This window comes from Felis catus, unplaced genomic scaffold, assembly GCF_018350175.1.
Source record: "Felis catus isolate Fca126 unplaced genomic scaffold, F.catus_Fca126_mat1.0 Un_scaffold_61, whole genome shotgun sequence".
Taxonomy (NCBI): domain Eukaryota; kingdom Metazoa; phylum Chordata; class Mammalia; order Carnivora; family Felidae; genus Felis; species Felis catus.
In genome coordinates this window covers 121,501-127,500 of record NW_025408544.1, presented here as the reverse complement: position 1 = coordinate 127,500, position 6,000 = coordinate 121,501, and the positions used below count along the sequence as shown (strand labels likewise).

General features: G+C 40.2%; 1 long non-coding RNA gene across 26 annotated transcripts in view; it reads right to left on the bottom strand.

Annotated features, from left to right (window-relative positions):
- Positions 1-192: 192 nt before the first annotated feature.
- The window catches only part of LOC123383715, a 109,018-nt gene continuing 103,210 nt past the window's right edge, over positions 193-6,000 (bottom strand). For 6 of the 26 annotated variants that reach the window (XR_006593736.1, XR_006593740.1, XR_006593738.1 and 3 more), the window contains one exon: positions 200-1,082. This is a non-coding gene — a long non-coding RNA (uncharacterized LOC123383715). Of the gene's footprint in view, positions 1,083-6,000 lie in introns of all 26 variants that reach the window. The other 20 variants (XR_006593734.1, XR_006593737.1, XR_006593760.1 and 17 more) reach the window with 8 other exon arrangements.

The window sequence follows — 6,000 nt, the reverse complement described above, 5'->3', positions numbered from 1 at the left end:
ATGGATGGAACTATGCCTCTGGATCTTCTGCTCCAAAACACAGTAGTCAGCCTAAGCATTTGAACAAACGTTAGACATATCCCAACCAAGGATCATTCTACAAAATACATTCTACAAAAGTACCCTCAAAACTTTGCAGATTATGAAAAATATGGAAAAATCTAAAAATCGCCATGGCCAAGTGAAGCCGAAGGAGACAGGATGACTGTCATGTGCCAGCTGGGATGAGTCTGGGACAGAAGAGTTTAAAACCGAAGCATTCTGAATACAAATACAAAGTTAGTTAATAGTACCATATCTCTTTGGGATATTAATTGTGATCATGTATCAACTTAGAGGACATCAATAGTCAGAAAACACTCTGATGTATGTGGAGACTCAATAATATCTTCCCAATTTTTCTGGTAACTAGAAACCCACCACGATTGAAAAGATTATTAGTAATCATGGTTTTATGTTTTCAACACCTAATATTATATGACTAGTTCTAGTCTTAGTTACTAGTGATGGCCATGTACCTATTCTTTTTGTTCTTACTATTGTGTAATTTAAATAATAGCATTCATGGTACAGAAAACTCAATGTATGATATACACTTCATAGAAACATCCACTTTCCATATTTTAAGGTAATAACATATGTAGACACCACTGTATTATGTGGTATGTAAATTAAGTGTTTTTCGGATCTGGAATGAACATGTCATTAAATGGCTTTCCATAAAGGCGGTTATCCTAGATAATGAATGATACTCAGATTTTACAGGATGTACTTCACATCATGCCTGAACAGTGTCCAAAAAAGAAAACATACGTACACACGGCCAGATGGATCATTGTGACTGGCTCACTTATTGTAAAGAACCCTTGCTTTAATATTTTCACACATATTTTTTAGCATGAATACAAGAGAATGAAATATTTTCAAATCGAAGAGATGTTCAAAGGCTGGAAGAATGATAGAGTGTTCAAGGGGTTTCAGAAGGAAAAGATGTGACCATAAAGTGGCAGTCACAGGCAAGCAGGTTTCTCTCGTCCACCTTGACAGGTTTTCATGAGGGGATGTCCATCACAGCATGTGATCTGCAAAAGGGTAAGACCCAGAAGTACCAGAGGGAAAGACACGCTTTAGGAAGAGGTGACTTGGAAAGGGTGCTTCTGTGCCTAAGTGATGGCTCAGAAACCTGGCTGGGTGTCCCTCGGTCAAAGATTTCAGGGGGCCAGCAGTAACCTAGACTCACAAAGACCTTAGTAACATACATCAATATAATTTAGAGTCACAAAAATCTTAGAGCCACAGAGTTGATCTCCATCTATGATTAGGAGATGGTCACAGATTTACAGGATATGATCATCGGGCCAGCATACTTAGGGTTATATTTTTAATAAAAAAAAAAAGATGTGCAAAAATATGGGTTTGGAATGTAAAGAAAACTCACAGGACCATCATGGAGTTACTTACATTAAGGCCTCATGTCACTAACCCTAAATTCATTCCTGTAGGAATGTAACCTTTAACCAGTCAGCAATGAAATTCCTAGTCATTGCTGGAAATTTACCTGATAGACCCCTGCCATTCCCTCAAGGAGGAAATCTCGCCTAAATAAGGTATTCCATGCCACTAAATTTGTTTTAAGTTTATTTATTTTGAGAGAGGGAGAGAGAAAGAGAGCACATGCAAGGGAGGGGCAGGAATAGAGGGAGAGAGAGAAGCCCATGACCACGAGGTCATGATCTGAGCCAGGATCAAGACTTGGACACTTAACCAAGCGATCCAGACCCCGAGAATGTGGAGTTTCAAAGGTTAGCAGGCTTGGCTGGGATACAGCCCTGAGGGCACTGGTCTAATCCTTGAGAGAAGGCAGCAAACTACTTACAGGCAGATGGTATGGAAAGAGTGACCTGTACATCGCCTGGTGCAAACAGTGGGGCAATTATACACTCATCATGGAGAGCACCCCTGAGAGGCAGTGTTCACAACAAGGGGACAAAGGAGGTAGGACAGAGGAGGTGTGTGGGACCATTTTCCTCCTCTTCCCCACAGCATAAACACAGAGCCATCTGCTGGAAACAATGTCATCCCCACACTGGCTACCTAAGATGCTTACACCAACCCCACATTCCTGTGCTCTGGTGAGACTGGACTTCTAGGTCAATCAGGCTTGCCTAAGTCCCAATGGAGGTGTCCCCTTCCCCAGAAGACCAGCGGAAGCTCATGACCACACCACCTCTCTTGACCAGACAGTTCTGCAGAGCTTCACTTCGAGTGGCAGTCATTTCAAGTCTCATTTAAGAAGCAGATCGGAGCTGACCTAGATAAAACTCAGCACATTCTGGCCAAAGACCATACATTGTCCATACAACTGGCCTGAAGGAAAGTGCAGCCAGAACACAAAACAATGTACGCAACACACACCACAGACACTCCCTGATGTGTCAGGCCCTGGACACTAGATGACCTCCATTTCATAAAGCCATTCATCTCACAGGCAGCTAACATAATGAGCTTTTGTAACACAGAGAAGGCAAATACTCAGCCAAAATGCCAAGACAAGAAGAATGCATCCCAAATGAAAGAACAAGATAAGGTCATGGCTAGAGACATGGAAGGAACACTTCCAAACTCATTCTATGAGGCCAGCTTGGCCTTGAGTCCAAACTGGACAAAGACCCCACCAGAAAGGAAACTACAGACCAATTTCCCTGATGAACCTGGATGCAAAAATTCTCAACACAAAGTAGCGAACCGGATCCAACAATACATACAAATAATTAGTCACCACAATGAATTGGATTTATTTCTGGGATGCACCACCAATTCAATATCTGCAAATCAACTGATGTGATACATCACATTGAGAAAAGAAAGGATAACAACCATATGATCCTCTCAATAGATGCAGAAAGAGCATTTGACACAATGCAGCATCCTTTCTTGATGGAAAAAAAAGCACACATGAAAGGAAGGATAGAAAGATCTTGTCTGAATATCAGTATGTCCAGATACGAAAGTCCCACAACTAATACCTTCTTCAATGAGGAAAAACTGAGAGCTTTCCCCCTAAGGTCAGGAACACGACTGGGATGTCCACTTTCACCACTGTTATTGCACAAACTGTTGGAAGTCCTAACCTCAGCAAGCAGACAACAAAAAGAAATACAAGGCGTCCAAATTGGCAAGGAGGGTCAAACTTTCCCTCTTCGCAGACATGATGCTTTCCAAGGAAATCCCAAAGACTCCATGGAAAAACTGTTAGGACTGATACTGGAATTCAGGAAAGTCTCAGGATATAAAATCAATATACAGAAGTTGACTGCATTTCTATACACCAATAATGAGTCAGCAGAGAGAAATCAAGGATTGATGTACTTTACAACTGCACTGAAAACCATCAAATACCCAGGGATAAACATAACCAAAGAGGTAAAAGATCATTACACTTAAAACAATAGAGGGGCACCTGGGTGGCTCAGTCAGTTAAGTGCCGACTTCAGTTCAGGACATGATCCCGCATTTGTGGGTCTGAGTCCCGTGATGGGCACTGTGCTGACAGCTCGGAGCCTGGAGCCTGTTTCAGAGTCTGTGTCTCCCTCTCTTTCTCTTTCTACCCCTCCCCTGCTCATGTGCTCTCTCTTTCTCTCCCTCTCTCTCTCTCAAAAGTAAACAAAGATAAAAAAAAATAAAGGAACAAACCATACAACATCTATGAAAGAAATGGAAGAAACACAAAGAAACGGAAAAACATTCCATGCTCATGGATGAGAAGAACAAATATTATTAAAATGTCAATACTACTCCCCAAAGCAATCGACACATTCAATGCAATCCCTATCAAAATCACACCAGCATTCCTCACAGAACTAGAACAAACAACCCTCAAATTTGTAGGGAGCCAGAAAAGACCCCAAATCGCCAAAGTCATGTTGAAAAAGAAAACAAAGCTGGAGACATTAAAATCTGGACTTTATGGTGTATTAGAAAACCGCAATCATCAAGACAGTATGGTACGGGCACAAAAACGGACACAGACATCAATGGAACGGAATGGGGAACCCATAAATGGACCCTCAAACATATGGCCGAGTAATCTTTGATAACACTGGAAAGAATACCCAATGGAAAAACAAAAGTCTCTTCAGCAAATGGTACCGGGAAAACTGGACAGTGAGAAGTTTGGACCTGGACTGTGTTCTTAAACCACACACACATACACACACACACCTCAAAATGGATGAAAGATATAAATGTAAGAAAGGGACCATCAAAATCCTAGAGGAGAAAACAAGCAATCTACCTCCTTGATCCTGGCCACAACAACTTCTTGCTTGCCATGTCCCCAAAGCAAGGGCAATAAAAACCAAAAAGAACTATTGGAACCTCAAGATAAAAAGCTTCTGCACAGCAGAGGACACAATCAGCAAAACTGAAAGGCCACTGAACGAAATGGGAGAAGATATTTGCAGGTGACATATCAGATAAAGGCTTAGTATCCAAAATCTATAAACAATTATCACACTCAACACCCAAAAACCAAATAATCCGGTGAAGAAATGGGCAAAAGACGTGAACAGACACTTTAAGAAAGATGACATCCAGGTCGGTCACACATGAAAAGATGCTCAATCTCGTCATCACTGAAATACAAATCGAAACCACAATGAGATATCCCCTCACACCTGTCAGAATGGCTAAAATTAACATCTCCGAAAAAGACAGATGTTGGCAAGGATGCAGAGAAAGGGAACGCTTTTGAAATGCTGGTGGGCATGCAAAGTGGTGTAGACACTCTGGAAATAGTATGGAGATTTGTCAGAAAAACTAAAAATAGAACTACACTAGGACCCAGCAATTGCACTACTACGTATTTATCCAAAGGATACACTAACACTGAGTCGAAGTGGCACATGCACTGCCATGTTTATAGCAACATGATCAACAATAACTAAATTATGCAAAGAGCCCAAATGACCATTGACAGATGAATGGATAAAGAAGATGTGGTATATTCATACAATGGAATATTACTCGGCGGTCAAAAAGAATGAAATCTTGCTATTTGAAACAACATGGATGGAACCAGACTTGATTATGCTAAGCAAAATATGTCAGAGAAAGACACACATCATATGATTTCTCTCATCTGTCGAATTTAATACAACTGATGAACGTAGTGAAAGGAAAGCAAAAATAAGATACAAACAGAGAGGGAGTCGAACGATAAGAGACTCTGAAATACTGAGAAGAAACTCAGGGTTCCAGGAGGGTTACTGAATAGGGGTATGGGCTAAATGGGTGATGGGCATTACGGGCGCACTTGGGATGAGTATTGGGTATATTTTGTACTTGATGGATCACTAAATTCTACTGCTGAAACTGTATTCCACTATAAAGTAACTAACTTGGGCTTAAATTTAAAAAAAAGAAATATTAAAAAGAAGTAAAGAAATGTACTACCAGTCAAAAGAAAAGAATATTTAAATTGGGCTCTTTGAGAGGAAATCTAGGACTAAAAGTGTTACAGATAAGAAAGGATCAGAGAAAACATCAAGAAAGAATGGCAAAACAACTAGTAGAATGGCACTAAATATATACCTATTAATAATCACTCTAAATGTACATGGACTAAATGCTCCAATCATAAGACATTGGATAGGGCGTCAGAATGGACAAAACAAACAAACAAACAAACAAACAAAAACAACACCCATCTAGATGCTGCCTACAAAGCTTTATTTGGACTTAAGTCACCTTCAGATTTAAAGTGAGGGAATGAAGAAACATTTATTATGCCAATAATGTCAAAAGAAAGCCAGTAGCAATACTCATATCAGGCACAATAACCTTTAAAACCGAGACTATTTTGGTACCCTTTGGGTAAATACCTAATAGTGACATTTCATGAACCCAGTATTTATAGCAGCATTATCAACAGTAGCCAAATTATAGAGAAAGCCCAAGTATCCATCAACTGATGAAGGTATAAAGAAGTTGTGGTGTGTA